The following is an 11,560-nucleotide window of genomic DNA, read 5'->3' on the forward strand; positions in this document are numbered from 1 at the left end:
TGTTTTGCTATACATATGTTTATTCCCACGTGTATTGGTACTAAGCCAAAAAAGGGAGATAAAAAAGCAAATTGGACATAATGTCACACCAAACTACAAAAATGGTCTGGACAAAATTATTGGCACTGTTTCAAAATTGTGGAAAAATAAGATTGTTTTAAGCATGCAATGCTCCTTTAAACTCACCTGTGGCAAGCAACAGGTGTGGGCAACATAAAAATCACACTTGAAAGCAGATAAAAAGGAGAGAAGTTCACTTGGACTTTGCATTGTTTGTCTGTGTGTGCCACACTAAGCATGGACAACAGAAAGAGGAGAAGAGAAGTGTCTCAACAATCTCAAGGTTACAAGTCCATCTCCAGACATCTAGATTTGCCTTTGTCCACAGTGCGCAACATTATCAAGAAGTTTGCAACCCATGGCACTGTAAATTATTTCCCTGGGTGTGGACGGAAGAGAAAAATTGAGAAAAGGTGTCAACGTAGGATAGTCCGGATGGTGGTTAAGCAGCCCCAAACAAGTTCCAAAGATATTTAAGATGTCCTACAGGCTCAGGAAGCATCAGTGTCAGTGCGAACTATCCATCAACATTTAAATTAAATCAAATGCTATGGCAGGAGACCCAGGAGGACCCCACTTCTGACACAGAGACATAAAAAAGCAAGACTACATTTTGCCAAAATGAACTTGAGTAAGCCAAAATCCTTCTGGGAAAAAATCTTGTGGACAGATGAGACCAAGATAGAGCATTTTGGTAAAGCACATCATTCTAAGAAAATAACACAGTACCTACAGTTCATTTTTTTATTTATTGCAATGTATTTTAATATTGTGTTTAATAAAGTGTGTGTATGTGTGTTTCACATTTTTTTCTCTATTTTTTACATTTTTTTAGGTAGTACTACTACTCCAAGCATGGAACAGACTGTTCCATGATGGGAGCTGTAGTACCTGTACAAATAGACAGATCACCCCTGGTGTCACTCCTGACACCCGCTGCAATTGTCCTTTCTATTGCAGAGATGGAGTGGCTTTCTGGTGCACTCACATCTCTGCACTATACTCCAGCCAGTGATGTGAATAGAATTCACATCACTTATTCATATTTCCCGCAGAGAGCAGGGATTGGCCAGATGGCTGGAACCAATCACAGCTCTCTGCGGGAAATATGAATAATAGGTATATATACGGCACATACTGTACATTATACAGGACGATTGCATCATGTGTCAGAAGTGACCCCCGCTGTGATCTATCTATTAATGCAGGTACTAAGGTACTACAGCTCCCAGCATGGAGCAGAGTGTGCTCCATGTTGGGAATAGTAGTATCTGCAGTTGAGGACAGATCACAGTGGGTGTCACTCCTGACACCTGAGGCGATCATCTTATCTAAATGCGAGAAAGCCGCCCACATCTATACATTATACAGGACGATCGCAGCGGGTGTCAGGAGCGACCCCCGGGGCGATCTATTAGCACAGGTACTACTACTCCCATCATGGAACATTCTTTCCATGCTGGGAGTAGTTGACTACCTAAAAAATTTTAAAAAAATAGAAAAAAAAGTGAAACAAACACGCACACTTTATTAAACTCATTATTAAAATACATTACTAATAAAAATTTGCAGAGAATTTTTTCAGATCATATCGATTTTTTTTATTTTTAATTTGGCGAATCGGCCGAATCGAATTTTTCAAAAGTTCGCTCATCTCTATATATATCTTCATACACACACACTATATATACAGGTAAGGTACCTATTTGCAATTCACTGTAGAAATATACTCCTACATTACATCCACAGTGTATATATCCTCTCTATTTGAATACACTATTTTCATTACATTGCTCCAGAAACCTATTACCATTGGCAGCATATGTAGTTGCCAACACTTAACTGCATAAACACTAGAAGGTTTGAAGGGGTTAATCTCCAGATGGGGCTGCTTTATGGAAGATAAAATTGCTATCCCATTACGGAGCGTTTTGCTGCCTCCATGTGGGGCGCGGAAGGCGCTCGCAGGGGATATCGTCTTGCATTTCCTGTGGTTACTGGAAGACGTGCAGACAAATCCCTCCGGTCCTTTGAACGTGTTTGTGATGCAAATTCCCGAACGCATCTTGCTCGGCCTTGACACAGTCGTGCTTCACCCGGAACCAACATTTATTCTGGTTCACACAGTCAGAACAAAATATCAGGGTTTAAAATGAGGCCGAGTGGAAACACCGAGTCTCTAGTGGTAGGAAAAGCCAATAGTAATTCATACACTAAGGGAGGAAATTTACTTAACAAATTGTATACAATACTATGGAGTAAAAGGCATATGTCAAATATTATGTATTTTAGGAATTACAGTGGTCCCTCAAGTTACAATATTAATTGGTTCCGGGACGACCATTGTATGTTGAATCCATTGTATGTTGAGACCAGAACTCTATGGAAACCTGGTAATTGGTTCTGAAGCCACCAAAATGTCATCCAAAAATAGGAAAAAGTGAGGATTAAAGAAAAATAAGTAGATAACTAATATAGATAAAGCAAATCCTTACATATAAAAGTAAGAAAGATCTGCTGGGAGCTGTAACCACTGTCTATGTCAGTGTTTCCCAACAAGGGTGCCTCCATGCTGGGAATTGTAGTTTTGCAACAGCTGGAGGCACTCTCTTTGGGAAACACTGGTTTATGTAGAGGACAGAAGCTTCTTCAGGGTCCTGTACAGAACACGCAATGTCCTAAAAAAGAAAAGTAAAATGGAGCCGCCCTCACCTGGTGTCCAAAGGAGCAGGTAACCCTGGCACAGGTAAAGAGTACAGAACATGTAATACCTCCCTGTACTGTAGGGGGCGCTACCAGACACCAGTGAGTGTATGCTCTTCAGTAATACAGGTGTTTTACCAGTGAAATATCCATTCTGATTGGTCGGTTCTTCCAGCCATTGACATGTTTCGCATATTTCCGTAGCATTGTATGTTGAGTCTGGTTTCAAGTTACAATGGTCCAGAAAAGACCATTGTATGTTGAAACTATTGTATGTTGAGGCCATTGTAAGTTGAGGGATCACTGTACTAAGCTTTCCTCAAAGGGTAAAAGGAGACATGACTGTCCGGACATGCTGGGAGTTGTAGTTTTGCAACATCTGGAGGTCCGCAGGTTGAAGACCACTGGTATAGGAGGTAATACTCACATGTCCCCGCCGCTCCGTACTCGTCACAGCTGCCCTGGATGTCGCTCCATCGCTGTCGCCGCGTCCCCGTGGTGTCCCCGACGCTCTGGACGTCTTCTTCCCCGGGATCCACGCTCTCCATCACGTCGCTACGCACGCCGCTCCTATTGGATGACGGGATGGCATGCGCGATGACGTCATGACGTCGAAGGAGAGCGCCGGCCATGCAGTGGATCCCAGCACGGAGCAGACACCGAGGAGGCAGGTAAGGTCCCTCCCGGTGTCCTGTAAGCTGTTCAGGACGCCACGATTTCACCGCAGTGGTCCCGAACAGCCCGACTGAGCAGCTGGGTTAGTGTCACTTTCGCTTCAGACGCGGCGGTCAGCTTTGATCGCCACGTCTGAAGGGTTAATACAGGGCATCACCGCGATCGGTGATGTCCTGTATTAGCTGCGGGTCCCGGCCGTTGATGGCCGCAGGGACCGCCGCGATAGTGTATTCGCCGTATAAGACGCACCAACTCCCCCCCCCCCCCCCCCCCCAGTTTTGGGGAAGAAAAAGTGCATCTTGTACGGCAAAAAAAATACGGTATACCATCTCTGGAGGTCTTGGGCAGTGAAAGAGTTAATGTATGCATCTCTGGTGGTCTATAACAGAAAGTTGATTAATGTCAATATCCTTGGTGGTTTAAGCTAAAGAAAAAGTTAATGCAAGTATCCTAGGTGGTCTAGGTCACAGAAAGGGTTAATGATAAAATCTTGAGTGGTCTAGGAAAGACAGTGGGTTAAGAGCATTATTCATAGTGGTCTAGAGAAGAAACAGGGTTAATGTCCAAATCCCTGGTTGTCTAGGGCGGAGAATGGGTTAATGCCAGTATCCTGAAACAGAGAAGGCATGTGACAATGAGAGGGAATTCCCACTGATCAACAGGAAAACAAGGGTATGGGCAGGAGGAGGGAGAGGCTAGGGGGCACGCTGATCTAACCACGGAGGCTCGTAATCGGAGAAGGGGAGACCAGTCTGCGGCCCAGTGACACACACTTCCTTGTCTTAAACAAATATTTCTAAATTGGGAAAAAATCTCTCTCTTGTATAAAACGACTTCACACACTTACCCTAAGAGCGCTTGGATTTTGACCGGTTTAACCCAACCATGTGAAATTTTTATTGTTAGTGCAAGTTGTCCTTTAGGAAACCAGTGACCCCCTTTAGCTAAGAACATAGTTATTCATGCGCATGCCAAGCTTGGGAGGTCCATTTGGTCCTGCTACATGCAGTGTTGTCTATCCAATAAGGCGTTATATTCTATAGGAAAGAGACTTATGCTCACAGCCTCTGCTTTCTATTGCTGTGTGAGTAGTAACATTATAGTCTCTGGCTCATTGAGATGCTCCATTGACATGTAGAAAATCCCCTTCACTGAAAGGTAACATTTGACCACTGTAAGAAACTGCTGTAATATGTGGAACTTATGCTTATCTTATTAGAATCCTACTTTGTCTTTATTCCCCTGGATGTAGAGCTAGTTACCCATGATAGCTGTTTTTGCACCACTTTCAACTACAACTTTATTCAACAGATCTGTTCATGCTGCCTGTGATCTCGGTATCAGAAAAACAGAGCATTTGAACAGTTACATTTCTGTTCGACGCCGCGCCATTTAGGAGGCGGCGTCTCGGACTGGCAAAGAGGAGGTTAAATAAAGTTAGAATAAAAAAATAAAATGAGGAGCTGGAGAAATAGGGGGGTGGAACCTAGAAGGGCAGTAGGACAGGGATAGGCTAGGTTAACAGGAAGGGGAGGAGGAGTAATAGGGGATAAAATGTGTTGCTGAGGCTTCCGGCTTCCTCTTTGTGGAGTCCCCGGCAAGTGTGAAGATGTCCCGCCCACCCACCCCTTTTACATTCTGTTTTGGTATATAAAAAAATAAATAAATAAAAATTTAAAAAAAATTGGTAATAGTTGGTATATAAATAAAAAAAAACAAAAAAAAAACAATTATGTTACTTTGTGTCGGTGTTTTATCCCTTGGTTAAAGGTGGGTCCCGTGGGACTTTTAGGGCTATTCGGCTGGATGGTGCCTGTTGGGTCTTTGTGACCTTGGGATCTGGTGATGTGGAGCGGGTTGTGGTCTGGTTCCCGTTTTAATGTTATTCTCTTTTAGGCTAAGTCACAGCGTGGCGGAGGAGAAATTTGGAGGAGGTTTTCCTGGAGAGTAGAGTGTGATGCCCGTCGAAGAGGGCGGCCGGCTGACCACTTACCTCTGAGAGTGTTGAATCAGAAGTTCGGATATAAATGGTTTATTTTAATGGTTATTAAATAAACGCTGTGGCCGACCCCCAGTTGTCCAGCAAAAGCTAGAAGTGGTCAGTGTTTTTATTATATCCAGCGAACAGTTAGAAACATAAATAAACTGAAGGTCACCTATTGTCAGTCTGTTTGCCAGCTGCTGCTACTAGAGGGAGCTTACTGAGCCATGCAAAACTTTTCCCTTCCCTTGTGCCTGGGCTGCAAAAACAAAAAACTTTAACTCACCTTCCTACGTCCCGTGGCGCCGATATCGTGGTTCCACCCTCCCTGCTTCTTAGGCTCGGAGCATCACACTGCAGTCAGTGTATCGCCAGCCGCATCGATGTCCTGCCTTGGCTGGTGATAGGTTGAGTGCACTGTCATGTACGGAACTCAGACAGCAGGGAGAAGGCAGGGCCCGAGCTCCTTGCATGACAGTGCACTGAGCCTATCACCGGCCAAGGCAGGACATCGATGCGGCCGGTGATACGCTTACTGCAGTGTGATGTTCCGTGCCTAAGAAGCAGGGAGCCGAGCAGCGCCGGAGGATCGGGACGCCGATATCGGCGCAAAGGGGAAACGTAGGAAGGCGAGTTAAAGCTTGTTTTTTAAAGTTTTTGCAGCCTGGGCACAAGGAAAGGGAAAAGTTTTGCTCTGCATTTCTCCTTTAAAGGGAACCTGTTACTTCCTTCCCAAACCATTATAAGACTATGCCCTTAAGAAACACTGACACCACAACCATCTATGAGTTATTCTGAATAGCTGGACCATTTCAGAGTAATCATAGTTGCATATTTGTCCAGGAATGGAGCTTCGATTCATCAGAGTAGTCTCTATTTTCAGATTTTACATTTTTAAATTCCTTTTTTGCACATTATTATGGGGGAAGCCATCTTTCCTTAGCTGTTTTTAACAGCATTTCAAAATATGCTTTACAGCAAACCGCATTAAAGGTTTCTGGGAATGCTCTATGACCTTTGCAGAGGTCAGTCCACAGGGAGGGAGAGGCTGAGCTATGAAAATCATATATTGTTTTATCCATGTACTAGTGTCACCTTTTACTGTAATCCTGTCTGTAATAATAAGGAGGACAATGCTGATCTGTACAAAACAGGAAGTCTCTGCTTTGTTTTAGGGTTTTAGGATTGGTGATGAGAATGAAAACTGCTAAATTTTAGGATGATTTTAAAATATAGATAGTAAAATTAAAAAAACTTAGAAAAAATAAAATCAGCATAAATATTTAAATATTATTTTTATTTGAACAATAGGCCATTTTTGAATGACGTATTTCCTTTGACTATAGTCTATGGCAGTGTTTTCCAACCAGGGTGCCCCCAGCTATTGTAAAACTACAACTCCCTGCCTAACCTTGGGATAGCCGTTGGTTACCGGGAAAACCACGCCCTGGCGTCACAAACATTTAGGGGTTAATAACACCTTGCCCCTGGGCTACAACATCTGCCCCATACACCTCACCTTCACACCCCAGAACGGAGGCCATGTTGTGCGCCGAAATGTCTGCTGTACTTTGAAAGGGTTAACCTGATGGTCTAGAAGTACGCGAAAGGTTCCAGTGTCCCGCCCCTTGGTGTGGAGATCATGTTACCGTGTCCAGTCCGAGGTGGAACTTGAAAGGTCTGCCCCTTGTTGCCAGGTGGGGCGGACGAAGAGGATGCACCACTGAGTCGCTTCCGGTCCCAGGCCCCGCTGATGATGTCCTTCCAGCTGGTGGCCATCTTGTCAGAGACAAGCCTGACCTTGTCAAGTTCACCGGAAGCGCTCAAGGAGCAAGAAGATGGTGGAGTCGCAGCAATCCACATGTGCCAAGAGTCCCAAGATAAAACCAGAGAATCAGCTGATTGCCACAGCCGCAGCGACGGTGTTCCAGGAGTTATCGGATCCCCTGTACAAGCTTTCCGTCGAGGCCAACAATGCCCACCTGAAGGTGCCTTTGCCGGACGATGGAGAGTGGGCCGCAACCCTGGCTGAAGGTACGCCAGAGTCATCACGAGAGCCGTCACCAGTGAGGTTGTCACCCCATCACCGGAGCTGGGGATCATGGACCGAGATATAGTCGGAGGAGTCGGAAGTGAGTTCCCCCGGCTGAGGCCGCTTTCTCTACCCCTCCATCTACCCCTAGTCCAGAGCCTATGCCCCAAGCCCAGCAGCCACCAGCACGTCCTCTGACACCACCATTACCCAGATGGCTGTTTGTCGACCAGCCCGCATTGATCCAGTACATGCAGGAGCATCTCCCTCCCTTGCCAGGGAAGCCCCTTCCCTCAGTTCCTCTGGCCCAGTCCGAAAGGGCCAAAAGAGATGCTGAGGTTGCGGCAATTGTGGAGGAACTGAGGGCCCAGAGATTAGAAAGATATGGGCCTAAGTCGCTGCCATTCGGGATCCGCCAGAAACAGCAGCAGGACACCAAGGAGCTGGAAGCCCTATACATAAGGAAGTCAGAACATCCCCGAGAGGATGAACCACCCCTGGAGCGCCGTCGCACCACTGTAGTCAAGTTCAGGAGGGCAGTGGAGATGGACTATCTACCACCAGAAATGCATTCTCTCAAGAGTGAGGAGATTGTGGAAAATACCCCTGTGCAAAGCCTGCGAGGGGAATAGGCAGCAGCTGTTACCAGGCCTAAGAACCCTACACAGATTCCTTTTGCCTATTTCCCCTCTGAAGATTGGGATGCAGATCCGTTTGGTCTTCTACCTCCAAGTGTCAAGGGAGCAGTTGTCCAGGAGGAGTATCCAGATCCACCCGCTATGGATCCCAAGTATCTACATCAAAGCTCCTTTACAGATGTGCCCAGCCCTACTCCTAGGAGCGAGGAGGTTTGGCCTGATCATCAGGCACCAACAGAAGTACCCAGGCCTGCTCCTGACATAGAGGAGGTGTGGCCTAACCAGTGGGTACCTACAAAAGTGCCTTGGCCTACTCCAGCATTTGCAGAGGTTTGGCCGGATCAGCAGACACCAACAGGTCATCCCCCAGTGGCGCAAGCTGTTGTGGTGCAAGTGGTAGTAACAGTCAGTCTGACTATCACTGACTCCCGTTTGTCCCATGTTTCATGGAACACTCATGTTGACCCCATGCGGGGAGCCCAGTCTCGCAACCCTAGATTCATATCCCAACCTAGGGCCCAGTCCGACAAGTGAGGCTGCGAAAGAAAGTTGTCAAAGTAACTTGTGTACAGTAAAATTCACCAGACTTGGTCGTATTACTAATTGACTTGTGTGTGCAGTTTCAGGTTCTACAGTAACGTTCAAGCACAGTACCTGACGGACTCGTCAAGAAAAGTTTTTGCAGTAACCAAGCTAGTAAGTGTTTTGCCCGGCTTTGGCCGAGAGACTCCTGAGGTACAGGAGATTGACCTGAGCTCTTAGCTAGTGATCTCTATAGTGTATGTGGACTGCTGAGAAATACACGGACAGTTGTGTAAATATTCCAAAGTAATATATTTTTGTTGCTACTGTGTATAAGAAAAAAAAAAAAAAAAGGGTTACGGTCTTGTACTGAAATGTTTATGGTCCTGCACTATAACTGCTATAGTCTAATAAAAAGTACAGTGATCCCCCGATCTACAATGGTCCCGACATCACATAAACGGCTATTCTGCAGCACAGACTGCTTCAGCTGCTGCCAGATTGCCGTTTAATGTGCCCTGTGTGCTCCGGTGAGTGTCACTCACCTGTCCCCGCCACTCCGGACCATCCTCTTCAGGCTCTGCTGCATAGCCGTCGCTCTCCTTCGTCATCATCACGTCACTGCGCATGCTGTCCAGTCATCCAGGGCAGTGGTGATGGTCCAGCGCGGTGGGGACACCCCGGGGATGTGATGACGGCGATGGGGAGCAAGAATCCAGGGCAGCGGTGATGGTCCGTAGTGGCAGGGACAAGTGAGTATAACATTCTATATTACTATTGCACGGATCCCTCAACATACGATGGATTCAAGTAACGATGGTTCATTTGGAACAAATTACCATCGTATGTTGAGTGATCACTGTATATAAGTTGTTGAACACAAAAAGTTATAGTGTACAGTATAATTTTTGATGTCTGGTAGTTTTCTTACAGGGGTTGTCCTGAATCAATCGGGAGAAGCAACATTTCACACCATCACCAGCATCATGTACAGTTAACAGTAAAGTCGTGTACTACACAGTCATCAGTACACATAAAGTACACATAAAAGTCATGTACACATAAAAGTCATTAGGACTGTAACACTCACAACTACACAGTCCACACAAATGTCATGTTTCAAATGTCAAATGTGATATTTCTTGTGTCCTCATGGTCAGGATACTTTACTGGCTAGAAGGTATTCCTGATACTTACAGAAGCACGTAATAAAAGTCAAGGGTAACAGGATACCAAATGTTATCTACAGAAATGTCTAGCATAAGAAAATGTCTAGCATTAAATATAACTGTTCTGGGGAGAAGTGTGTAATGCCAAGGGACCCCAGTAGCCACGGCATTGGACAGAGAGCCTCTGGAAACCTAATCCGCCAGTGTCATGTCTAGTCTTGTATAAAGTATTGTTATGCATAGTCAAATGTCATAGTATATATATATATATATTCATAGTCCATAAGTCATGTTATACCATAGTCATAGGTATGTTGTTATTCCCATGTATGGACATTTATACAAAGACTCTATTGCATTGTCAGTTTTTGTTAAGCAACAGCCTGGAAATTGAAGTTGGGTTACAATGCCCCAGGACTGCATTCCGCCCCAAGGCTGCTTCGATCCTCAAGCCTTACAGGACCATTCATTGAGGACGAATTCTGTTAAGTAGGGGGGTTTGTGATGTCCCAGTACAGGATATAGTCCCATACAGTACTTAGGCCCTGTCAGGTTGAGTCCCTCTGTGTCCTAGGGGCCCTCCTGCAGGGTTTCCCCCATAGTAATATATATTATGTATAGTGTTATGTGTGTTATGTATAAAGGACCTTCAAGGACCTTTGAGTTAGTCACATGATAATGTGTTCACATGATGTGTTTGTTACCCAGAGAGCACCAGCTAACCTGCAGCTTGACCTAGAGAGCACCAGCTAACCTGCAGCCTGATCTTCTGTCTCAGCCCCCCTTTATAAGAGGGGCAGCCATTACAATCTCTCTCTTGATCCTGAGGCACAGTAAAGACCAGACATCTCAGAGCTAATGTCCACATCTGGAAGCCTCAAGCCTACCTACAGCCATATGCCAGTAAGTCAATGACTTTTTTCTCATGAAACAATGCCCATTTCTTCAAAGCTACACCTGTTTGTCCAGCAGTATGCAACATTGACTAAAAAGTGTAAAAAATGTGGCGTATGTCATGTAAGCCTATTCTTTAATATAAATTAGGCCACTATTGTGGCACAATAGGGTTAAGTCTGCTCCACTGTGTGAGGAAACCTGTTGCCTGACTGTGCACTCCTACAAGGAGGATATCCACAACCCGGTCTGGTCTCTGCTTGTCTTCCCACAGCAGCCTCCATTGGCTATGACTCAACCTTCTGCAGGTCCCATTCTCTACAACAGTGGTGCTCAGCAGAAAACTACTCCGGCTTCTGGTTCATGCTTCATTTCATGGTCATGGCCCAAGCAGCAGTCACTTCTCTAGTCAGCATGTCTGCATTTCAGCAGCACAACATCAATGGTGAAAAACCACCTGTTTTTTGTTTGCATCCCTCTCTTCCTAATGTATTGGCACGAGTGCAGAGCCTTCTGTCTATGGTCTCCTACAGGGCTTCTCGGGCAAACCCTTCAATACATGCCGCCATACTGCATAGCTGCAATGAGCAAACTTCACGCTCACAAGCAACAAGGTGAATGTGCAAGAATATATGCATACAGCATATGTGAATAGTAGCCTAAAAGAGTTATGTGATGAGCTATAGCAAAGCACTATTTATCATGCATGTTATGAATCTACCTATCCAGAAATGGTGAAATATGCATCTATGTACATATACGGATATAAACCCATTAAACTTGCATGAATAACTCCCAAGAGTGCCACAAATGTTAGTATGGATTCTGCAGCAATAAGGAACAACAGTAAACTCTATTGCGGAAATACTTATTTTACACCATAAAT

Source organism: Hyla sarda, chromosome 10 (assembly GCF_029499605.1).
Source record: "Hyla sarda isolate aHylSar1 chromosome 10, aHylSar1.hap1, whole genome shotgun sequence".
NCBI lineage: Eukaryota > Metazoa > Chordata > Amphibia > Anura > Hylidae > Hyla > Hyla sarda.